At 44.6% G+C, this 26,288-nt stretch overlaps 1 protein-coding gene across 12 annotated transcripts in view; it reads left to right on the top strand.

The window, feature by feature from the left end:
* KIAA1217 (KIAA1217 ortholog) overlaps nt 1–26,288 on the top strand; it is a 576,411-nt gene that overhangs the window by 192,942 nt on the left and 357,181 nt on the right. For 2 of the 12 annotated variants that reach the window (XR_008309941.1, XM_053262273.1), the window contains exon 1: nt 1,434–1,547. The exons of 3 other annotated variants lie outside the window; for them this stretch is intronic. The gene's annotated coding sequence lies outside the window, so the exon portion shown is untranslated. Of the gene's footprint in view, nt 1–1,433; nt 1,548–2,681; nt 2,770–26,288 lie in introns of those variants that run through there. 7 more of the 12 variants (XM_053262265.1, XM_053262268.1, XM_053262279.1 and 4 more) reach the window with 5 other exon arrangements.

Consider the following 26,288-nt stretch of genomic DNA (forward strand, 5'->3'; position numbering starts at 1 on the left):
TGGGAAACATACCAGTGGGGATTCGAACCGGCAACCTCTGGCTTGCTAGTCAAGACATTTCCCCGCTGAGCCATTAGGTGAACCTCTAGCTATGAGAGCTGAATTCAAATTCCCATTCAGCCATAAAACTTGCTGGGTGACTCTGGGCCGGTCATTTATCCTTCAGCCTAATCTACCTCTCAGGGTTGTTGTGAGGAGAAACATATACCATGTACACCACTCTGGACTCCTTGAAGGAAGAGAGGAATATAAAGATAAAGATAAAGATAAATCTGCCTTGTACCGAGTCAAACCATTAGTCCACCCAGCTCATTATTGTCTGCACTGATAGGCAACAGCTCTCCAAGGTTTCAGGCAGGAGTCTTTCCCAGCCCTACTTGGAGATGCCTGGGATTGAACCTGGGACCTTCTGCATGCAAAGTAGATGCTCTGTCACTGAGCTATGGCTCCATCCCTTCAGATAAAGACACCTCATGGAGCAAAGCTGAGAGAAATCACTGTCCTGGCACCCAAGGCAGTAGGTTAGATGGATCCCTGGTCTATCTCATTATAAGCCAAGATGGCTCCTTTGATCCTTAAAGGATAAGATCAGTGTCTCTGTGGCCAATGAAGATGGAATTGTGTCTGCTTCACATAGGCACGCATATCCAGTTCTTCTTGCTCTTCCGGATTTCTCCTTTCTCTAGATGGCCAGTTAGGGTTCTGTGTGACAATGCTGTTATCCCATTAAGACAGGTCATGCTTCGCTCTAGCACAAGCAAACGTTATTGGCTTTAGGCAAACGCTGAGCCAACTGTTGGTGCATGCCAAGGAAACATACTAAAGCATGAGTGCATTTCTTTGAAACCGACATCTGGAAATGGAATGCAGTGACATACTCTTCACTCCGATGGAAACCACACATCTGGATTATTATTTCCACTATTTTACTTTGGTAGGTGGGGCAGCCTCTCTCCACGGTGCGGCCGCCTAGTGTCTAGTCTGTACATGCCAAAATACCTTTCCCCCCTAACAATTGCTGACAGAGCATCTGTTCTTCACTGTGGGTTTGAAAATCCACCAGTGAAGAACAGTTGTCTGTTGTATCCTCACACACATTTACATTCCACAGGTCTGGTAAATTTTCCTCTCTGCCACCCAATGCCTTTTGTCTAAAACAGATTAAACTGTGGTGGCACTGCAGTTGAAATACAGCTGCACGGTGCGCTGCTCCTTCAGAGTCAGTCTGCTGGAAAGCAAGAAAAGAAGGATTTGGGGGTTTCAGCCCCCATTCTAAACAGCATTTATTCTGGGCAGCCGGTGACAATCTTACATATTCGGCATGTCCAAACCATCTCGCTTAGCCAGACCGCTATCTGCGAGTGCAACATCTAGACTGCCTTCATCTAGAAAAGAAGACTTCGGTGGCAGCATGAGGAGAAATAGTTTAGGTGAAAAGATTTTGAGGGCTGGCAGTGAAGGAAACCTGACTAAGCAGCAGCATCCACAGAGACAGCAGGTGCAGCCTGCAGAAGTGCTTATTTTGCGGAGGGCTTCTATTCTGAAAGGTAAACCTCTATTTCTGTCTCCTCATTGAAGAGCCCTGCAGATTATAGTTTTTAAAAGAAGATGAACTAGCTTTAGGAGAGCAGGGAGAGAGGAGATTGGTTCTGAGCTGGAACACATTAACCATACTTAATAGGATCTCCTAATAGTAAGCTTGTTTGTTTTTAAAACGACTTGTCTGAACTGTAACAGAGAGTGATTGAAAAAGTTATCGATCTCTAAAGGCTCATGAAGCATTTATCACTTTTCATAGCTTTTAATTCCACCCCCTCCCCCCATCCACACTCGATTTGTGTATTCTACCACCTCAGTGGCTGTGATTAGAGTAATGTAGAAAATGGAATCTGGAATTGTCAAAATGCAGGAAGGATGTAGGTAGTTCCCTGCTGGAATGTCTCATTCTGTTAAAACTCTAGCTCCCACATCTAGCAAACAAGCTGGGAAATGGGTTCTTAGAAGTACCATCAGTGGATGCATTAAAAGGTGTGTACTTGAATGGAATGGGCAAATGGGGAAAGAAAAGTAGCAAAATAATGAATACTCTTCTGAGAAACTGAGGTGTGATAACTATATAACCATGGTTTTGCTGCAGTTTATAACAGCTGTGAAGTACAGCGAATCCTTCAGCTGCAATGTGAAATCTAAGAAAGGATTTGCAAGGCATTATAAAATAAGATCATTGTTCTTCTAATTCTATCGTAAATGAATTTTTATCTTTGAGTTGTAATGAGCAGTGGGGGCGGAGGGGAAGGAAGGAAGGAATCCTTTCCTTTCAGAAAAGCAATCCATTGCCCTTCCCATTACACGCCTGTAGCAGTTAAATCACAGACTTTGTAACTTGAAACTGCAGATATTCACTTCACACACAAAGCATCAAAGATTACAGGTTTTTTTGTTCTTTGCTCTGCATGTTTTTGAAGGTCTTTTTTCTCCCTTCTCCTGTTGCATGACTTTTATTATTACATGCACAAAAAAGAGAGGCAATGACACTTAATATTACCCAGCAAGATGGACAGTGTGTTCATAGCAGAGGCACTCTGAGTCTGATAAAAAGCAGGCAGTAGCAAATTGTAAAACCTCGCTCTTGGAGGACTTAAAATGTATGATCCTCCTTGTAGACCAGCTTGTGTATTTGGCAGCTAGTGTGGAAACTTTCCTTTGATCTAGGTCAATAAAGAAGCTCAAAATCTTTATTTTTTGGAACTAGCAGAGGAGAAAGAAAGGGTAAGTTCTCTCCCCCCCCCGCCGGACTTGTAGAAGGTAATTGTGAAAGCTTGCTGAGGTTTAAAAGGTTGTACAAATTAATTTTCTAATGTGTGGTGTAGTTTCTCCCCTTGAAAAAAATTTTAGTCACAAGATAGTTTATTAAAATCTTACTTTGCCTCCTTTTGCACCTCCTTCAATGTTGCCTTAAGATCAAAAGTTGCAGTGTTTTACAGAATATTAAGTGATCCTTTTAGGGGCTGTGACTTTTATGAAGCTCTTGGGGCATGTTTTTACCTGTTCCACTTTAAGTGTTTTTAGAGCAACGTGATATTCTGCAATGAACAGCAGCGGCTACAAACACTGACTGGTGTTTTAAATTTGCTATTAAGGCTCCTGTAGTGGGGCTAGAAGAAGTACCCAGTGGCTAGAAGTCAAATCTTGTGTGCGCTTTTGGCATTCCGAGTGCTATGTTTGTTTTCTGGAGCATGAATTGATTCCTGTTATGTGTTGTATTTATGAATTTCTATCACATGCATGCATAAGGGAAAGCATTTAAGCAAATTACTTGGGGGGAGAGCATTAGAAAACGTCTGTTTGTGTTTAATCTGTGCTGAGAGCCTGCTAGGAAATATATGAAGAGCTGTGTATGTGTGTGTGTGTGCATGTGCACATGTGTGTCACTCCAGTGTAGAATTGAACATGAACCCCATTGAATACTGTGGGATCTCAAGTGAACATGCATCGGGTGAGACTGCGCTGAATGTAATGAAGTTCTCGATTACAGTGACCTGGAAGTTGGGCTTATAGAAACATGCAGATGTAGTTGGAGACACACCACTGTGCACAGAACACAATCCCACATGTGGCTATAGCATGTAGTGCCAATAGGAAGTTCTGGACCTGCATCACTGTGTGGATTGGAGCCTCCCACAAATTATTGGCCACTGCGAGAACATAAGAAGCAGCTCTGCTGGATCAGACTCAACACCCATTTAATCCAGCATCCTGTTTCACATAGTGGCTCATCAGATGCCTCCAAGACACCCACAGGCAAGAGGTGAGGGCTTGCCCCCTCTTCTGCTGTTGGTCTCCTGCAACTGGTATTTAGTGGCATCTTGCCTCTGAGGCTGAAGGTGGCCTATAGCCACCAGGCTAGTAGCCATTGATAGACCTGTCCTCCATGACTTTGTCTAAGCCCCTTTTAAAGCCATCCAAGCTAGTGGCCATCACCACATCCCATGGCAGAGAATTCCATACTCACTGGGTGACTCTGGGCCAGTCATGTATCTCTCAGCCTGACCTACCTCACAGGGTTGCTGTGAGGTTAAAAAATAACCATGTACCCTGCTCTGAGCTCCTCGGAGGAAGAGCGGGATATACGTGTAAAAAATAAAATATATAAATTTCCCAACCTTCAGTTTCATGGGATGACCCCTGCTTCTAGCATTTTGAGAGAGGGAGAAAAATCTCTCCCTGTCCAGTCTCTGTACTCCATGCATAATTGTATACACCTCTAGCATGTTTCCCTGTAGTCACCTCTTTTCCAAATTAAAGAGCCCCAGATGCTGTAGCCTTGCCTCATAAGGAAGGTGCTCTGGGCTCCTGATCATCTTGGTTGCCCTCTTCTGCACCTTTTCCAGTTCTAAAATGTCCTCCTTAAGCTATGGTGACCACTACAGAGTGTGTTCAGCAGCTTTTTGTGCTACCCTCCCCACTTCCTGATTAATTTCCACTCTTCCAGATTGCCAGATTGCTCTTTCTGTGGGCTCTTTTGCCTTCCTCTGTGGCCTCAGCAGGAAGGAGGGAAAACGAGGAGCTTTCTGTATCTTGGCCCGTACCACGGCCCCTGGTCTGTTCTATACTTTGTTCCATCCGGTTTCTGTACCTTGGTCCCAGCCTGCCCCCAGGAGCCTCTTGCTCCTGGCCCCTTGTGTCCGCATTGGTGATGAAGGAACCAATGTGGGGAGGAACTGCTTCACTGAGCAGTTGTGCCTGCAGCACATCCATCAGCATTTCTTCCATCACCAGTGGCCTCTATTCTAAATAGATCCTGGCAACAAATCCCATGCGAGGAGATCCCCCATCTGACATGAGCCACGATCCACCCAGTGTCAGGAATCCTTGTGCGTATCTCTGTCAGCCCAATGAAGGAGATGTCACTGCCCATAAGAACAGCCCTGCTGGATCAGGCCCATGCTACCTCTTGCTAGCTCAGCCAGCAGTGTGTCCAATCCTTTGGCTTTATGCTCTTGGGCAGTGGCGCCTCCATTGCTGGGGCGACAGAGATGTAAGAGATTCCTGACACTGGATGGTCTTTTGAATGTTCTGTAGGCAGGGCCAGGCACTGTTGCTTGATGCGACTCGGCCCTTTGCACCGTCAGCCAGCCTGCCCTCCCTCCCTCTCTTCCCAGTTGGGCTCTTCTCCTCTATCCAGCCTTCTGCTCTTCCTTGGAAAAGAAGTGCTAGAACAGAAATATATTCAGGACAGTAGCATGTTGCCCACAAGGAAGTGTATTGAGACTAGTAGAGTTCCAGCTTAGAGCATCTCTGCCTTTGCAGCAGCAGCAGTGAGGATGGGCAAGCAGATATGGGCCTCAGCTGTCTTCGGGCCCAGTATGGGAGGATCGACCCTTGGGTGATCCTGACGAACAGTCAGAGAAACAGTATCCTGGCAGATCTTACCAAATTAATGGAGGCTATTTTGGAATGTAAAAAGGTTGTTCTTTTACACACACACACACACACACACACACACACACACACACACACAAAATTGTTTAAGGTGTTGGTCTGTCTCAGTCCCAAGACCTCACTGCTCCAGGGTTGTTGGTTTTTTACTAGGCAGTCTCTCCGGCAACATACCTTTCTCAACTGGAGGCCCCAAACCATAGAAGGGCGTTCACTCTGGCCCGCTGCCATGGTCTCCCCTCAGCAGTAATAGAAGGTCGATACAGAAAGATCCCGTACGCAGAGCGATTATGCCCTTGCGGCTCAGAGCAAACTGAAACCACTGAGCATGTCCTTCTATACTGCCTGTTCTACAGAGACATTCATGCCGCCCTTATTTCTCCACTGCTGAACAAGCTTCCTGGTCGTACGAGTCACTTCTGTATTCAATTGCTGCTATTTGACTCTAACCCCCCCGCCCCCCCGCCCACCACAGAGATCGTTGCCAAGTTCTGTGCGGCTGCAATTGGCATCCAGCGAAAGATGATAGCTGATGGGCTCCTCTAATTTGAGTCCTGATAACACTCGGCTCCATATTCTTCATATCATATTAATTGTGCCACGGCAATGCATAATATCTTATTAGATTAATGCAGTATAACTTCACCATTTAGCATATTTTAGTGTATTTTACCATTTAGTGCAATTCCGTGTGACTTTACCATTTTTAGTAATAGTCCAGCTTATGGTAACCATTATAGTTTTAACCATTCTTAATTTTAATTCTAGCTTTTTACCACATATGAAATCATTTTCAGCTATATCACTACTACTACTACTACTACTACTACTACTTAAATTCCCCTTCTATCTTTTCTGTGCATTTTATTATGGAAAAGTATGTTTAATGGTTTTCGTTTTTTATTAATTTGTTTCTTTTTAGTAGTGTGTCTCTTTTTAAATTGTAATTATTTTAAATTTTAGCCTTTTCACAATAGCTATGATCATATTTGCAATCACCTCTACCAACATGTAACTTTTCTCCAGTATTACCTTCATTTAATGTGTAATTTTATGCTGGTCTCTGATGGTAATAAAGCTTGAACTGAACTACTAGGCAGTCCCACCTTGTAGGAAAGAGAGCTCGTCTCCCTTTTGCTAAGCAGGTTCTGCCTTGGTTTGCATTTGGATGGGCAACTACATGTGAACTTGTGAACGCTGTAGGATATTCCCCTTAGGGGAAGCTCAGTGGAAGAGCACCTGCATGCTTACATGCAGAAGGTCCCAGGTTCATTCCCTGGCATCTCCAGGTAGGTTTGGGAGAACCACTGCTAGTCAGTGTAGACAGTACTGAACTAGATGGACCAATGATTCGACTATGTATAAGGCAGCTTCCTATGTACCGGACTTTAAAGTGCCATTGAAAAGTGGCCTACAGTGGTTTTCCTTCCAAATAGCTCACAGCTTTAATGGTAGCTTTATGCGATTCCCTGGCTTCTCTGAACCTGATGTTTTCCTGCTTAATCTATGGCAGGCAGAACACTAGAGAGTCCCACGTACCTTACCAGCCCAGATATGCCTGTTCCTTGTTAGGATGAAAACTTTTGAGATGGGGAAACTCTTCAGGGCTTCAAGAGCAAGCTCGACAAATTGTTGGTTTGTTCCTAGGCAACCTTGGCTACAAACGGTGCCTATTAAACCGAGCAGAGAATTACTCATTCCGTCTCTTTGTACATTGGAGCAGAACTTAACATGGTGTTTTACTCAAACCTGTGGTTCTGGGATACCTCAAAACCGGGGCTGACACTGTTGCCATTTTAAACTAATTCCAGCACTTCAAAGCACATTGGCACCTGAACGTTCTGTGCTCCCAGACAATACTGTATACTATTAAAAATTGGAAGTGCTAGAGAAAGTGAGCACAATGTGTCTTATGCTGCCATTCTGCATCAGCAAGTCCTGGACCTGCAACTGCTCCCATTTGCAAAGCAAATTGACAGCTGGGTCAGAGTCATTAGCCACAGGTAGAGTTGTCCAGTCTTTTGAAGCTCAGATCCGAAATCTAAGGGAGTGGGGCCTGTCTGAACCTGCTGGCATTTGATTTTTTCTTTTTTAAACACGAGATCTCAAATTTCTTCTGATTGCTATCCAGTGCAGGATTATTTCTCTTTCCCACATGTTTTCAAAACAAACATTTATGAAGACTTTCTGGCTGTCCACCTCTCAACCATTCTCACAGAAAGATGGAAGAACATGCTACTTGTATTCACGATTCAGCTAGATGGACTGATGATTTGACTTGGTATAAGCCAGCTTCATGTATAACAGTATAATTAGATGCTCTGAGGCTATTCACAGGATGGGACGAACTATTTCATCCCATCGTGTGAACCACTGGGCTTGGGTGCAAGCCTGATGGTTCCTGAGCGGGTAACCCGCTCAAGTAGCCCGCCCATCAAACTGGGTTTGCGGAGCAAGCACTCCGCAAGCCTGTTTTTTTTAAATCGTGAGTAGCCATGGCGGTGCTCAGTGCCACGGCTACTCACAAGGAGACCCCCGACCGAGAGACTTAAAAGCAGCCTCCCGGCTTTGGAGTCTCTCCAATATGTCCTGCGCACTTACACAAGACATACTGGAACTTCCGGGGGCCGCGCGGCCCCCAATCCACCCAGCCCCCGCTGGCTCCGTCATGGAGCCAGCAGTTGTGTGGGCGGCCGATCCGACCACCCAGAGCTCCCGCCCTGCTCATCTGCAGGGAGCAGCTGCATTTTGGACAATCTGAAGTTTCCAAACATTCTTCAAAGGCAACCCTTGGAGAGCTCATTAGAGTAGTCCAGTCTGGATGTTAGTAAGGCATGAATGACTGTGGCCAGGTTTGTCCCACCCATGGAAGAGTGTAATTGTGCACCTGCCATAAAGGCTGGTGGAAGGCAGTTCTGCTCACGGCTGCCACTTAAGCATCTAGAAGTAATGCCAGGACCAGGAGCATTCCCAAACTGGACAGCTGATTCTTAAAAAACAAGAACAACGCACACAAACACACTTTATTTTAGTTTTTAAAATGTGCATAACAAATACGAAAAACAATGAAGAAGACAATAGAGTGAAAAGACAGTTGACACAATTTTGTTCCTAATGTATAACAAGGCTTTTTAAATTAGTGGAATCCCATTCAAAACAGATTTAATTCCTAATCCCAGTTCAGAAGATTCCTCAATGAGCATCCATCTGGATTACATTTCAGTCTATTTGCCACTGTCTAGTCTGTCACTGACCTAAGACAGCCGAACCCCCGCAACCTCCTTGGGATCTGAAGAAAAATGACAGAGATAAATTGATCCTGATGACTGTAGTTTGATGTAGAGCTAAAGAGCATGGGAAACAAGATGGATCCATGTAGAGCCCTGCAAGGCCCAGCAATTTATTTATTTAAAATATTTATATCCCGCTCCTCCAGTACACTCTTGCTCAAGGTGGCTCACAACATTAATAAAATAGAAACAATATAAAGAAACAAGTTTAATTTAACAATCACCCAGCATTACCTCCTGGAACCCACTTTCCATATAGGTCTAGAACCTCTCTAGAACTTGTCTTTTTTATTTTTAAAAAAGCTGCTTTGTATTGTATTTTGTATTTTGTTTTCACCTTTTTTTTGTCTGCCGTGATGTAATGTATTATGTGTCTTTATTGTATATATTAAACCTCTGTTTAAGCTGCCAAGATAATTTGTTATGGGGCGGCTAACAAAGTTGTATTATTATTATTATTATTAATTATTATTATTAAACATCTTAAAAAGTTCCAAAACGAGATAGTTTCAGAAATCATAAAGAATCCAGATGGATTTTGACCACCAGCCGGTCTTCTTCAAAAGCATTAGCTGAAGAGTATCATTCTCCTTACAATAATTCCTACATGGCAGTACAGTCTGTTTAAAAATACAGTTATCACTCAGCCCACTACTGCATGCTTAAAAATCTTGCCTACAAAAGGAATATTTAAAACAGGCCAAAATTTGTTTAAATCAGTGCGATTCAATGATGATTTCTTTAAGACAGGAGCGTACGACAGCCTCCTTCAAGTCTATAAGATGGACGCACACACACACACCCCCACTGAGACATCAATTACCTCAAATTTCCATCAAACTAACTCTCCTCTCAGCAATAAGAGCCAGAAAGGGCAAGAGTGGAAGGCACAAGTGGTAGGCCATGTGTCTTTGAGCATTTTGTTTTCAGGCAACAGAAACGGAAAGATTTCCATGGAAACCTGGTCATCAGAAGAAGCCAAAGATACATCCAATACTGGCCCTGAATAAAGGGAGCCCAAGTGCAAACAGATGCAATCAATGTTCTCCTACACTAATGTTTCAAGTATTTATTTTTTAAAAAATAACTGGAAATAGCAAGTCTGAATGCCAAAGTGAAGCAGCTCTATTATACAGGTTTGCACACTGTTCTCTGGATCCAGTGTGCTCTAGAGCACACGTGCAGGACCCTACCCCAAAACTACCACCCAGCAGTCTACGGAACTGGGGAGCAAGCAGTAACAACATGCTGGAAAGTCAGGCATGACTGTATATGCCAGGGGTTCTCAACCTTGGGTCCCCAGATGTTGATGGACTTCAACTCCCATAATCCCCAACCAAAGGCCATTGGGGCTGGGGATTATGGGAGTTGAAGTCCAATAACATTTGAGGACCCAAGGTTGAGAATCTCTGGTATATGCCATAATGAGGCTCAAGAGCCTGCCCAGGAGTGTTCCAGGAGCTCCTGCAGCTAGAACTGGGAACCCACAGCTCTGTGCTTAGCTGCTCTGTGTGATGAGCCATCAGGGCTACAGGTTTGACTTTCTCTCTAGACCAGGGTTCCTCAACTGTGGCCCTCCAGATGTTTTTAAACTACAGTTCCCATCATCCCCAGCCAGGTCAGTAGTCAGGGATGCTGGGAGTTGTACTCCAACAAGCTGCAAAGAATCCAACAATTGATGATTGATTGATTGATTGACTGCCGTCAAGTCGGTGTCGACTCTTAGCGATCACATAGATAGGATTCTCTCCAGGATGATCTGTCTTCAACTTGGCCTTTAAGGACTCTCAGTGGTGCATTCATTGCTGTCATAATCAATCGAGTCTATCCACCTTGCTGCTGGTTGTCCTCTTCTTCCCTTTCCTGCAACTTTTCCCAGCATTATGGATTTCTCAAGGGAGCTGGGTTTTTGCATAATGTGTCCAAAGTATGATAGTTGAAGCCTGGTCATTTGTGCCTCGAGTGAAAATTCTGGATTGATTTGTTCTATGATCCATTTGTTTGGATAATAATCCAACAATTTTACTATATAAATACAGTAATATACCTGGATTCATAATTATCAAATGGCACATTTATTATAAACTATAAAAACAGTGGTTAAAAACATAAAACATAAGACCATAAAATAATACAAACTTCCTATGCGGTACAGTCCTATAGTTATTAACGGGATATGTCCAAAGTCCAATCTCATCAGTAGCCAGGATTGCGTTGAGATTCCAAAAGAAAATGGCTCATCAATTTAAGGAAGACAATGAGTATCTACAGCACAGTTCACAATATCCAATTAGTAATAAAGTAATACGCATTGATTTCACCAATTCACCAATGTTCAAGATAGTAATAAATTTCCAAACAAGGTTTCTTGGTATGTCCTAAAGGCCTGCCAAACATGTTTCGACCAAAAATGGTCTCCTTTAGTGGCTTATATTTTGCACTCTAGATCTCTTTGTAGGTCTTTTTCATAACCTAGTCTGTAATCAGATAGCTAATGGACTATGCTTATACCCCTAATATATATATATAAGCTTGGTAATACGAGTGTGTGTGTGTGTGTGTGTGTGTGTATCTATACCAGCAATCTGGTACACACACACACACACACGCACTATAATTCTCCCCATCTCTAAAGAATAATAGTTATGTATACATAGATACCTAAGTATCTCTATATCTATCAGTATATTTACATACAAATAGAAAGAAGATTGTGGCCAAGAACAACCCATGTCCTGTTATGCTACATTACCCAAAAATTGTTTCACTCAACTAAGAAAAACTATTATTATTTTCAATTACTCCAGTTAGGATTACATTCATTTCTGATGGTGTTGAAAATTCCAATTCTTAACTCTCGTAAGTACACTCTTGTATCTTTAAATTAAGAAGATTAGAAGGGCAGTCTAACTGTCTATAGCAGGGGTCCTCAAACTGCGGCCCTCCAGATGTTGCTGAACTACAATTCCCATCATCCCAGCCACAATAAGTTGTAGTTGGGGGTGATGGGAATTGTAGTTCAGCAACATCTTGAGGGCCGCAGTTTGAGGACCCCTGGTCTATAGTGTTGTTGTTTTTTTAAAAAATCTAATATTACCAACAGATTGAGTATCCCTAATCCAGATATCCGAAATCCAGAATGCTCCAAAATCCGGAAACCACCACGGCGTGCGCCCACAGCACCAACTCGTTGCGGCTTAGATTTGAATACATTTACAGCTACCTGTAGTTATCCAATTGATAGTTATCGTAAATTCAATGCTTATTCGTTTTTATACTTTAAATAAAACCTTAAAAAATGAAATGCAGTGTACAGTAACCTTTCGTGTTTAGACTTGGATCCCATGCCCAAGATATCTCATTACAAACATGCAAATATTCCAAAATCCGGAAAAGTCTGAAATCCGGAACACTTCTGGTCCCAAGCAGTTCAGATAAGGGATACTCAACCTGTATTGTATTGAGAATGCCCATTATATCTTAGGAGTTGTCTTGATTCCAACTTTCACAATATTTGGATGTGGTTTTCTGTATCACCCCATATCTATTTTCCCCAAAATAAGAAGACAATGAGGTTGTTCACATGACTGGGTGGGCAGGGCAGTGGGTGGGCAGCAGGAAAGGCTTATTTAACTTATCTTCCCCCCCCAAATGGGCTCTTGACCCATTTGGGTCAAGATGCATTGGGGATTTCCTCCAGAAGATGGGCGCTCTAGGCGCCCATCTCTGTATGTGGCCAGACTGGAAGGAGCCCATGGATGCACACAAACAGGAAGCTGGGTTTAAAGGAGTGCTTGCTCCCTTAACCTTGGCTAAAAGCTGGGCTAAGAAGTGGAGCTAGGCGGGGCTGCCCCGCCAGGATTGGGCCCAATCCCGGCAGTTCTCACGCACAGCCTCACCCAGACTGGGCTTCCTAGCCTGGGTTAGATACATGGGAGAACAGTCTCAATCTTTCATTATAAGCAATTTACCTGTTAGGTTGTGGCTGTAAACGGTATTCCAACAGTTGTCTTCATTCTTCTTTTCTCTGTAGCTGAGTGTGGCCATCTAAAGTACTTAAATACCATTGCATCATGTGGTATTGGTTACCTAAATGCTACAACATCTGCAGGAGGGCTGAGGTTGTGCAGCCCTGCTCTAGACAGTCCAGAATCCCAGGTACTAGAGTGACTCCACCCACCCAGGCCGGCCATTGGCTCTCTCAACAGGAAGGCTATGTAAAAGCTTCCTGTTTAGCCTTTGCTTGGCCAAGGATGGTCTTTCCTGGTTCTCTCGTTCTGATTTCCTGGCTTAACCTTAGCCTGGCTTCTGGTACCCACTGGATCAGGGGAGGTCTTCTCATAAGGCAAGGTGGGCAGTCACTTCAGGCAGCAAATTACTCAGATGTCATCAGGGTGTCAAGATGCCCCACCCCTGCCATCAGAGCAGCTCTTTGGGACCGGTCTGATTCTTGCAAACCTTGCAATGAGCACCTCTCCTCACAATCATTGCAAAATTTACAAGAAACACAAAGAGAGAAGAGGAGGCTGCTAGCAACCGTTCCTCCTCCCTGCCAGCCATGCACTTTCAAAGCTGGCAAAGGTTGGTTTTGAAAGGGAACTGATCTCCACCAGTGTCATTGGGCAAGCCAGCATTTCCACCGTGCCTCAGCCTTGGGCTAGCCTTGCCTACAGCTCAGCACTGACAGAGTGCAACCATCTCCAGCTGCCTTGGCACAGACAGGCCACCGTAGCTTATCATGTTGGTGTGGCATGAAAGATACCAGGATGCTGATAGTTCTTTGTAAACCCCCTAGAGAAATTTTTGTTAGGTTGCACAAATATCTAATAAATAAGATGCTCTATTTCTTTGGCAAAGTGATAGTATGGCCAAGACTAGTTGGTAAGTACATATTTGTTTTATAGATGCTTCTCTCATAAAAGTTAAAGTGTGCCGTCAAGTTGATTTCAACTCCTGGCACCCACAGAGCCCTGTGGTTTTCTTTGGGTAGAATACAGGAGGGGTTTACCATTGCCTCCTCCCTTTCAGCATCTTCCTATATTGCTGCTGCCCGATATAGTAGCAGTGGGGATTCAAACTGGCAACCTTCTGCTTGTTAGTCAAGCATTTCTCCGCTGAGCCATTAAGTAGCTTGCTTCCCTCATATACACAAGGAAATCTTAAGTAGAGTAAACTAAAGGTTTAGTTAAATCTATTTTAGCTTAGTTTAAACTAAATCTAATCTAATCTAGTTTAGTTTTTGCTCCCCTGCTAACTGAGCAAAGAGGCACCTTTTTAAAGTGGTGATTTTCTTTATTGAGCAGGGGGAGAGCAATTGGCCCTATCTATCCCCAGCACAGCATCTCTCCAGTGGCTGTTGCTGGTGTCTGTCTTGCGCAGGGGCGTAACGATGGGGGGGCAGGCAGGGCATGTGCCCTGGGCGCCACTCTGTTTGATCATGTGGGGGGCGACAAAAAGTGCCCCCTTCGAGCCCCTGCCTTTCCGGGGAAAAATTTTTTTGTTCGAACTTTTTTTTTTTGCGCAGCAGGCAGTGTGGGACGCATTGAGCAGTCCCCCTCCCCCTCCCCGGTCCTGGAGCGCCCCCCCCATTGCTCCTGGCACCGTGGCGCGGGCGCCTAAAGTTGCAGTGAGTGCCTGGCTGCTTCGGCGAATCGGCGTCGTGGGACCATCATATCAATATCACTACGCTGACACTGATGCTCACTCCCCTTCCATGGCGCCGCCCCCCCCACCAGTCGCGCATGGCCTGGCGACATGCCGCGCATGCGTGTCTGCCGCCTGCACGAGGACTTCGTCTTCGTAGTCACTCACGCGGCAACCACAAGGCAGGGTGTGGGAGACCAGAGCGCTTTGTGCAGCACAGCGGAGGAAGGATTCGACAGCCTGCCTGCTGCCTTCAATCATCATCACAAGAAGCAACGCAATAGACAAGCCAAGGACAAGGGGTGTGTGTGTGTTATCAGGGGTGAGGATTTGGTTAGGTTATAGAAGAACCAGGTGCAGCTGTGACTGTGAGCCGGTTCAGAGCAGCAGGGTTCTTAGGAGGAGAGCCGGTCTCTTTTATTATGGCTGAGGTCTCCGAAGGGGAAACCTTTTGTTTTTATAAAATGTAGCTGTCGATCTGTCGAATCGGATGTATTTTTCACCAAATATTTGGCAGGTACTGGTGAGCGTTTTTGTTTTGGTGGTGAATGCCTCGATGGGTCTGTGTTTTTTTTAAAGAAGAGGGTTGTTTGGAGAACTTTGGAGCGGGTTTCCCCGCACATGAAGAGCTGCCTCTGTGTATGTGCATCCATGCTTGCGTTCAGCACCTGTGTGAGACCGAATAGTACTACTTGAGAGGAGGAGGCTGCTTGGAGAAGTCGCTTGCCAATGGGCAAAGGCTCAGAAGCGTTTCTGGAGCAACTGGGGCTATCAAGGTGTGTGTGTGTGTGTTATGATCTTTCAAAGTGGACCGCACCTTTGTTTTCGCGGGAGACATGGAGAGGTTTGTGGCTGGGGGAGGGGGAGAAGCAGGAGAGGAGACCCTCTAGAAGCCCCGGGTTGCTCGGGGGCGGCGGGGGGCTCCCGCTTCCTTAGCGATGAGGGGAACGAAGAGATGGAAGACGAAGAAGGAGGAAGAAGAGGAAGAGGTGGTGGTGGAGTGGAGGAGGAAGAAACTCCAGAGGAGGGGCCGCCCAGGGACCCCCTCGGGATCTCTGGGATGGAAGAGGCAGAAACGGATAGATTCGGACAACGAGGATGACGAGGTAGATGGGAATCGTCGTTTCCCTCGCAAGATAGCGCGAGAGGGGCGCACTCCGGGAAAGGGCACTTCCTAGCAGCACATCTTGATCTTGCGTCGAAAAGTTCCCGTGTGGGGCTGTGTCTCCACTCCAGAGTTAGGCTGGGGTGGGGGGACGCAGGTAGAGACCGCCACGGGGCTTGGACTCTTCCCCTGGAGACCCCTGGACAAACTAGTGTTTTCTCTGACCTTCCTAACAAAGTTGCTGTGAAGCTAAAATGCTGATTTGCTCTCCTGGCGGAATGGTGGAGTTAAGAGTTGCTTCCCAGATGTGCTCCTCTCCTTGGGGAGGTGCCGTGTTTGAAGGGAGAGGGTATTTAAAAAAAAAAATGTCCCTGTATTTGGGACATTTGGGGAAAAGTCAGCCGAGGGGGAGCTTAGGAAGCCCTAAGTATTGAACTTCCTGGTGCATGTGCTTAGAATTCCCTCTTAATTGTGTCTCGCTCGATTGCATCTCCTTCAGTCCACCCTGTGGTAGGCAAATAGATGCTTGATCCATTTAGGGAGACCAAAGATGGTTAGACTAACTGTACCACTAAGTAAGGTACATGCATTCCAAACTTTAGTGAGACATAGTTGTAAATATGACATATAAAAGACCCCTTGAGCAATTTTGGAGGTTAGTATTCTTTTCATCACTAAGAAACATCTTGCTGTGGAGAGGAAAATGGAATCAAGATCTTAAGAGAAAAGGTGTGTGCATGTTCTTTCCTCTGCAGTGTACCTCCTTGCAGGTCTTGCTGAAGCACTGTCAAATCTATTTTATGAAAATCAGAACACGTGACTGGTGTATTGCTACTTATAAGACCTATGTTGCCTTCCACTTGTGAGTTGTGGAATATCATTATTAAAAGACAGCCTTCCTAAAACTGCTAACAAACTGTAGTTCTGAACCCAGTATCAGATTTGCTTATTATCTTAATTATTTTTTCTTGTTTTTGCATGGCATTCTAGCCAACATGTATTGCATATTCTGAATTATATTTGATGACTGAATAATACTTTGTAATAGTATGTGAATACCAAATCATTTATCTTCTTACAGTTTCTAAAAGCTGAATAGTTAGACACTTCTACAGCAATAGATGTCCAAAGTGCAACATTGTAGTACATCAGACACAGCCCCTTTATATTATTATTATTATTATTATTATTATTATTATTATTATTATTATTATTATTATTATAATACATTTATATCCCACTCTTCCTCCAAGGAGCCCAGAGTGGTGTACTACATACTTGAGTTTCTCTTTCACAACAACCCTGTGAAGTAGGTTAGGCTGAGAGAGAAGTGACTGGCCCAGAGTCACCCAGCTAGTTAACTCGGGTCTCCCCGGTCCTAGTCCAGTATTTAGTTTGTAAAAGGAATAGTGGCTTTAAGAAAACTTTCATATCTGTTTTAGAGTGCTAGTCAGATAGCTGCAACTGAATATTTTCAAATCAACCATGCATGTCCGAGGAAAACTTCTTTCTGTCTGCAGAAGTAATTTACTTATTGTAGTTCAGTTCAGTTTATTTATGGTTGCTGACCAGAGAATTGTATTTCTATATTGCCTGTAACTCGTGTGTCAAAGTAGTTCACAACCAAAGTAAAACATGCATAGTTTAAAATTGAACAGTTAAAAACAAGTAAATTCAACTAAACTGAAATTTTGTGAGGTTTAACAACCCTCACGCATATTCCAGAAGAGAATTTGCTTCGTGTAGGAAACTCTTCCTTATGAGGGTTGTCCCTTGGGCTGCTTATTCTCTCTGGGGCACCAATCCACTATTGCCAAAGACTTCATAAACAATGTTGCTTTAACTGTGATCTGTGAGCTAGAACATCAGTACTTCCCTCAGAGTTGCCCCTGGCTGAGTGGCTGGGTCATTTACCGAATAAGTGATTATCATAGTTGAAATGTTGGGGGGGGGGGCGCGGCGGGGGCGCAATTTCAGTGCTTGCCCCGGGCGCCGTTTTCCCTAGTTACGCCTCTGGTCTTGTGTTTCTTTTTAGATTGTGGCCCTTTGGAAATTTTTATTTCTCTGTGTAAACTGTTTTGGGAACTTTTGTTGAAAAGCGATATATACATATTCATAGTAATAATAGTTTATTTAGCAGCAACTTTTCTCCTTCTCCTTTCCCTCCCTTTTCCTCTTGACTTCTCCTCCACACTCTCTACAGAATCCCCCTTGGGACAAATGTTCAAACACACTGCCAAAAGTTACTGAACAGAATGCAACAATACTGTAGTAACAAGCACAATGTTGGTGTTCTTTTTAAAAATTACATTGTGAACTGTCTCAAATGATAGGCTTTTTCCTGTGTGAAATTTAGTCAATGTAGTAAAACATTTGAAAGCTACATTGCAAATCAATGAGATTTAAAACTTGCTTGTTTAGCTGGAATTCTGGGTCATACCCCAGTTTTAAGAAGAAAGTGTATTTCTACAAGGTAAGGGACAGAGAGAACGTGTTGGGATATCCTGTAGCAGTTCTGATTCAGTTTAATATTTATCAGTATGCAGATAATCCTGTAATGAGCACTTGGCAAGACCATCATGCAACAGGATGCAAACCTAATGCTAGCTTTCATCTTGTTTTTATTGCTGCAATGTACTGTTTTATTCATATACTCTTACCCTGATAGTAGTTTATTCAGAGATTTTTTTTGAGACTTGCTGGCACAGGATGGAATAATATTTTTCATAAAGCTGTGGACAGGTTAAAGCTTGTATATCTTAAAAGTAAACATGGTTTCCGCTCAAGTGTTAGACATTTCACTCCTGGGACACATCTGCAGAGTTATGCATATGATTTTATGTGAGAAAAATGGACACGAGGAGATGCTCTGGTATTTTATGACTTAAAAACATAAGGCCATTAAAAATCTGTTGGAACTGGCTAACCAGAGATGGCTTCTTTTTTTAAAAAAAAAATGTTATTATGGCTGTAGCCACTCAATTGAAACCATGATTACCAGGCAGTTTTATAAATTTAAGCTGTTCTCTTGGAAATTTTTTAAATAACTGGCGATGGCATATTGATGTGACTCATGGAACTCGGGTGTCCTACATCGGGACATTTTGTAGGCTTGATCAACAGTAGTCCCCATTAAGTCCTACAGCACAACTGTCAGGCTCCTGGTACAGCCACCCGCCTTCTGCTGCCAAAGGAGGTTGAGGTGGCCTCAGAGTTTTCAGCCAGGGGAGCTTTAAGGCTTACAGGCAGGTCTTGTTCCATTCAGCAGCCCTGCCCTAGTGTTGCTACCCCCAAGGCTCAGTCAGAATCCCAGGGCTCCTTCCAGATCAAACCCTCCTCCTGGACTGGCCCCTCATCACTGGCCAGTCCTCCTTTATATAGTTCCAGACAGCTGGGGCAAGTCTCACAAGACTTCACCCTGAGATCTCACAAGAGCCACTCACAGTCCTGTGAAGCTATGCTGTCTCTTGATGGCGAGGCAACATCTCCCTGCCGGGGCCAGTGTGAACACTTCCGGGTGGGCGTTTTGATGTGTTCTTCTTCCCCCACCCGGTAGGGTCCTCCCTGCAAGACCCAGGTGGGGGAAGCCCCGACATGAAACTTGCTGCATTTACCCATGCGATCGGCTCCACCTCAGGGGTTTCACTACAACAACCTAGTTGCTAGCAACTACATACTGAGGCGGGTCTCATGATCAGTGAGACCTGCTTTGAAAGGGTTTACAGGGAGAGAGGGCTAAGCCCGCTCTCCCCGCAGACGATCAGCAAGCCCTGCCTGGGCAGTCGAATTGGCTGCCCACATGACTGCTGGCTCCGTCACAGAGCCAGTGGGGGCTTGGGAGTTCAGGGGCCGTGCAGCTCCCAGAAGTTCCAGCATGTCCTGCGCGAGCGCGCAGAGCATGCGGGAGAGACCTGCTTTTTAGCCAGGAGACCCCTCCTGGTCAGGGGTCTCCTCGTGAGTTGCCGATCCGTTAACCCCGTTTAGCAGCGTGCTCACTCCGCTAACTTGGGCTAAGGGGAGGGCTTCTCAAGTGGGTTAGCCACTTGTAAACCACTGGGCTCGCCTGCAAGCCCGATGGTTTACACAAGCAGCAAAAATCAGGCTAGGAGAGCCTAGCCCAATTTTTGCTGGTCATGTGAATAGCCTCATTATCTGACAGTGTTGGTTCGTGACGTTTGGTGCCAAAAGTGGAGCATCAGATGGTGCCCCCCTCCATTTTCTCCTCTTTCTCTGTTAAAACAACACCTCCAGTTTCTCCCTTCCTTTCAAATCTCCCTTCCTCTCCCCCTCCCGCCCCACTTCCTTCCTTTTCCATTAGGAAGGGAGGGGGGAAAGCAGTGCAGTGCCATTTTATTTCCCATTCTCTGCAGCAGGGCTACACAATGCCGACCCTCTAGCTGTTGGTGGACTACAACTCCTGTCATCCTCAGCCACAGTAGCCAGTGATCAGGGATGATGGGAGTTGTGGTCCAGTAGCAACCAGAGGGCCGAAGTGCATCCCTGCTCTGTGGAGGCAGCTGCTGCTGCATGGGCTGCCATTCGGCCCCTGAGAATTGGTCCACAATTTGCTGCCTGGGTAGCCTGCTTCACCCTGCTTCATGGTTGCTCCAGCCCTGGTATCTCATAAGCAGGCTTTGCTAGAGTCAGTGGCTGGATGGGTTGGCTACATGGGAAGAATGCCTTCTGTAGGTAATCCTTCTTTTCAGTTTCCTGCATCTCCACCTAAAAGGAGGCAGCGTGGTTGGACAGACCCCTGTTTGAATCACTAGAGGGCAATACTGGGCTAGATGAGTTACAAGGCAGCTTCATGAACAAGCCAACTTTGTGTGTTCAATTGCAGGAGTGTTGGGGCAGGGTCAAACCCTAGTTCCCCCCATAGACATCCCTGAGGTAGCTGATGATGCAATTTTAGATGGTGTCTTTTAATATACAACTTGTTAGAAAATGTCATGACCCAGCCTGTCGCCACCCCCTCTCTCAGTAGGGACTCCTGGTCTGATACTGAGGGGGTGGAACTGGTGCTGAATGCCACCCCGGATTCTAGCAAGGTAGTGGAGTGCAGGAAGGTGGAACCGGCCCTGGTCCCAGCCCTAGATCACACCACTGGGCTAGAAGGAAACTATGGGGCTGTAGCCTCCTGAGGAAGCCCCCTCAAGGTCAGGGACCCCTGAGTCAGCACCAGTGGGTCCCAAACCCACCACAGAGCCAGCTTCTCTTTCATCACCACACTCCCTAATATCCATTGCAAATTTCTTCATGTCTGCACTGAATCCTGAAGACAGAGAGCTCTAGCAATTGAACAAGACATCCCCAAGAGGTCAAATCAGGACTGTAATTTACCAGGAACAGGCTGCCCCTGGACCATTGTAGCCTATGCTTTCTTAGTAGAGCTTAAGGTCATTTTTTCATGCATGCAAGAAATGGAGAGAGAGAAGTTTTCTTCCCTCTCTCATAGCTCTGGAAGCAGGGGTCACCCCATGAAACTGATTGCCCGGAAGTTCGGTACTGATGGAAGGAAGAACTTTCCCCACATAGCACATAGTTAATCTGTCCGATTCTCTGCCACAGAATGTAGTGGTGACCACTAGTAAAAGGGGATTAGCAAATGCTTGGAGGACAGGTCTACTAATGGCTGCTGGTCTTGATGGTAACAGGCTACCTCCAAGCTCAGAGGCAGAATGCCTCTGAACACCAGTTGGAATAGCAGGAGAGCTGGCTTTCTTTCATCTCCTAGCGGGCTTCCTAGAGGCATCTAGTGGGCCACTGTGGAAAACAGGAAGTTGGGCTAGATAGGCCTTGGCCTGATTCATTAAGGCTCTCATGTTCCCTGAGATCAGGGCCAGCCCCAGGTTTCAGGGGGTCCCTGACAAATATTCCTCCATGGCCTTCTCACCTGGGTGGGCTCTGTGACTTAGCCACCACCTCATTCATTCATTCATTCATTCATTCAATTTCTATACCGCCCTTCCAAAAATGGCTCAGGCTCAGGGAAGTTTTACATAGAGAAATAATAAATGAATAAGATGGATCCCTGTCCCCAAAGGGCTCACAATCTAAAAAGAAACATAAGACAGACACCAGCAACAGCCATTGGAGGTATGCTGTGCTGAGGGTGGATAGGGGCCAGTTAATCTCCCCCTGCTCAATAAAGAGAATCACCACGTTAAAAGGTGCCTCTTTGCCCAGTTAGCAGGATGATGGCTAAGGGCACATGATGGCTAAGGGCACAGTGGTAGCCTCTGGGATCAGCAGTGGGTCTCTTTGCACAGTTGCCCAACTATGCTGACCCCTGACACTGACCTACCTGAGATAACTGGACCATTGAGAGCTTTACAGGTAAAAACCAGCGCCTTGGATTGAACCCAGAAACTGACTGGCAGCCAACACAGATGTCTCCAAGTAGTTGTAATATGAGCAAGCTGACTTGTGCTTATCCATAGCCAGGTGGCACTAGCTGAAGTTTCCAAGCTATCTTCAAGGGCAGTCCCAAGTCAAGCACGCTACAATAATATCTTTGTTCAATTTCCTAACAGCTGACTCGAGTATTAAAATGCTCAGTTTGACTCTCGGAGCAGAAACCCAGCAAATATCCCGTGACTGAAACCTATCAAATATCTCCATAGCTAGTCTCCTTCCTCTTTCATCTTTTTGCAAGAATAAACTTGAATTTGTTCATGGTCGTGCTCAGTGGGCTACTAACCCAGAATGTTTAGATAATACATAAACTGTAAGTTAAGGTGTCCCTGTGCTGTACTTGACATTCCAAACGGCATCCTTGTTATTCTCTCTGGATTTCTCATGCAGTCAGAGCACTGAGGAGGTCTTTTTATTTCCCTTTCTGTATGCTTGTAAACTCACTTCATTCTTATGAGATCAACCAAGCAGACTTTCGCCTCGCATTCTTGGAAGTCTAGTCAAGAATGAGACATTACCTTTCATAACCCTACCTGAAAAATGTTCTGTGGCTAACAGAATGAGACTTTTAAAAATATTAATCCTCCCCTCATTTTATCCTCTACTGTCTGGAGATGGGAGTACAGGCTGGACAGTGGATGCTATTTAGTTTAGTGGCAGAGCACATATTTTGCATGTAGAAGGTCTCAGGGTCAATCCCTGGCATCTCCAGATATGGCTGGGATAGGCTGCCCTCTGAAACTTTGGACAGCCTCTGCCAATCAGTGCAAAGAATACTAGTCTGGCGTGGAATAAGGGAGCTTCATATGTCTTATTTCCTGCTGTTCTTATGGTAGCAAGCATGACTTGTCCCCTTTGCTAAGCAGGTTCTCCCCTGGTTGCATATGAATGGGAGACTTGATGTGTGAGCACTGGAAGATCTTCCCCTTAGGGGATGGAGCTGCTCTGGGAAGAGCAGAAGGTTCCAAGTTCCCTCCCTGGCATCTCCAAGATTGGGCAGAGAGAAATTCCTGCCTGCAGCCTTGGAGAAGCCACTGCCAGTCTGTCATGACAATACTGAACCAGATAGACCAATGGTGTGACTCAGTATGTGGCAGCTTCCTATGTTCCTATAGTTTGAGATAAGTAGTTACATGTGAAGTCCCTCTGAAATGTAAGCCATAATATGGGAGCCATAATTACCAAGAATGAAGAATAATATTCAGATGAAGGGACCTAGATTTTGAATTGTGCTTGTGCTCCAATCTGAAGCTTTCCCTCCAGCCGGCATCTGGCATTCTGTTGATTCTTCACATAAAATCCGTATGCTTGCCAAATATGACTCTACTGTGCTGTATGTTTATAACAGTAATTACTTTTATGCTAGCTATCTGGAGCAAAATGTATTTTCTCGCAACTTATGGGGCACATAAACTTTACAGCTGTCCTATTAGTACAGTGAACAGAAATGCAAAGCAGAAGAATAGCTTCCTGTATTAATCTTTTTATGATTGGTGTGAGTAGCTAGGCTGATTATTTGTATAGTATGATTTTTTTTTAAGCTAGAGGGAATAAATAGATTTAGTGCAGTGCTGTGTGATGTAATTGCCCCTGTGGCAGCATGTATGGCAGAAATGAGGATGAAGGGACTCTCTTAGAAAAGACTTCTTCATATACCTCAGTAATGCACTCTTTTCTTTGATGCACATAAAAATATCTGCACCCTAGGCAATATTTTGTAATGTCACTTTAGATCTTCTGGTGTGTGTGTGTGTGTGTGTGTGTGTGTGTGTGTGTAACTACTTTAAAAACTCTGAGTCCTATTGAGCTATGAGGGCACTCAAAATGACTTAAATAGTTTAATGGATTACTGCAAGTAAATGTCCTAACTGTGGGTTCGTGAAGCAACGTAACATAGCAAGGTAGCTTCTTCTCTGTGCTCTCTCCAGCGGGGTAGTAAGGTTGGAGTGGGCCCAGAGACAAGATTTTTAAATAGCCCCCGCCCCCCTCTGCTCACTGAAGCTCAGCTCACAAAGTAAAGAAATCTTAAATTGAGGCTGGATAGTGGTAACAAAAAGCATAGTGTTAAATATGTATCTATCTCCTATGTGCCACAATAGAACATCATCCTAAATTTTAAGAGGTTTTGTAAATTGTGGATGATGCAAGTCATGTAATGGTGCTAGAGAAAGACATGCTGAGTGGAGAGAGCAGGTCAGCTCCCTCTACACAGCCATGTGAAGCTGCACACATGGATCTCCACTGGGCACAGAACCAGGCAGAAAGTTTGATGTAGAGCACTTCCTCCCAATGCAGCAGATTTTTATTTATTATTTATTTAAAATATTTGTGCCCCTCCCCTCCAGTACACTACTGCTCGGGGTGACTCACAACATTAATGAAATAGATAGATAAATCTAAACAAGTTAAAAGACCAGGCTAAAGCCACATTTAAAATTACTTTTAAAAAAAAGTTTCAAATTAGAAGTTGTTACAATTATAATTATTAATAAAAAGCTAAAAACTGAGAACTATAAAAACTAAAGAACCTACCAGATATAAGCAGCAGATAAAACTTTTAAAATAGCAATAGCAATAGCACTTACATTTATATACCACTTTATAGCCGGAGCTCTCTAAGCGGTTTACAATGATTTAGCGTATTGCCCCCAACATTCTGGGTACTCATTTTACTGACCTCAGAAGGATGGAAGGCTGAGTCAACCTTGAGCCCCTGGTCAGGATCGAACTTGTAACCTTCTGGTTACAGGGCGGCAGTTTTACCACTGCGCCACCAGGGGCTCTTAAAAGATGTTTAAAGATGAACATCTCTTTAAAAAGATGTGTTTTTAATTGGTTTTTTAAAAAACACTGAGGGAGGGAGCATGGCGAAGCTCTTTGAGGAGGTTGTTCCAAAGCCGAGGGGCCACCACTGAAAAGGCCCTGTCTCCACCGAAAGTCCTCCACCACTAAAAAGGCCCTGCATGCTTGCATGCAGAAGGTTCCAAGTTCCCTCCCTGGCATCTCCAAGATAGGTCTGAGAGAGACTCCTGCCTGTAACCTTGGAGAAACCACTGCCAATCTGAATTGACAATACTGAGCTAGATGGACAGTGGTTTGGCTCAGTATATACAGCTTCCTATGTTCCTGGTCCCCACCAACCAGATCTCTGTTAGTGGCGGCGCCATGAGCAGGGCCTGAGATGCCAAGCGGAGGGCCCTGGCAAGTTTATATAGGTCAATGCAGTCTGACAGGTACCCCAGCCCCAAGCTGTGTAGGGCTTTAAAGGTCAAGACCAGTACCTTGAATCTAGCCTGGAAGCGGACTGGTAACTTATGAAGCATGAACTTTTGCCTTCATGGAAAGTGTGATCCACACGTAGATTGCTCTTAATGGATCATAGCATGGTTTTCTGGACTATAATATGCACTACATTCTCTGGTTACTTTTCTCCAACATCAACCTTTTTGTTGTTGTTTTGTTTTGGCTGTTTCATTCTAGTTCCTTGTGTTGCCTTTTCTCCCTTCCTTATTCTTCACTTTTCCACAGCCTTCTTCCTTTCTGTTCTTCCTCATTATGAGGCCTTTTGATACTTTCCCCACCCCAGCCTCCTCCTTTCTTTTGCATTCCACTCCTCCCTTCCACTCCTTCCCCCATTTCTTTTGCTATCTCCTATCATTTTTATTGGCTATTCTATCTCTTTTATTGGATATATGAAGAAGGAATGCATTTTCAATATTATTAAACCCCAGAATTATGGGACAGTGACTCTCTCCATCTTCCTCTTGCACTGAAAAGGGCTTAAACTAAATGTTTAAGAAGCAATACATTTCAGGCCATTTATTTGTGCTTTTGTTGCTTGACCCTTAGGCATCCTGAACTCCTGCCTCCCCACTGCTGCCTCCCCATCATAAGGGCTTGGATCTCACTATTTAATAAAAAAAATGCAATCTGGACTTCTCAAATAATTATTTGGCTTGAGGACTCGTGTGAAAAGTATTAAGCTGTTGCATGACATCAAATCAAGATATTATTAAAACACTGTGGTTAGGGGAAATTCCTAATGAAATATCTGTTAAATTCAGAACATAAAACCGAGTCCTCATTCCAAACATGATTCCTTCTCACTGCAGCTCTCCTATTCCCGCCACTGAGAAGAATGCCGCTTCCCCAAAGATCTGGCAGTCTGTCCTGCCCAGACATTCAAGCTTAGGGGTAATGCGTGGACATAAATTCTATTCACACATTATGTCCAGAGCATGTACAGACTGTGTGCAGTTCATGCACATATACATCTTTATGCACGTACAGTTATTTAGACATTATGTTCCTCTGCACAGGTACAGGAGTATGCTTCCTATCTCTACCTGCGTTTGAGAGGGTCTGTAAAGTGTAAAACACTCTAAACACTGTGTTTA

This window comes from Hemicordylus capensis, chromosome 6 (assembly GCF_027244095.1).
Source record: "Hemicordylus capensis ecotype Gifberg chromosome 6, rHemCap1.1.pri, whole genome shotgun sequence".
NCBI lineage: Eukaryota > Metazoa > Chordata > Lepidosauria > Squamata > Cordylidae > Hemicordylus > Hemicordylus capensis.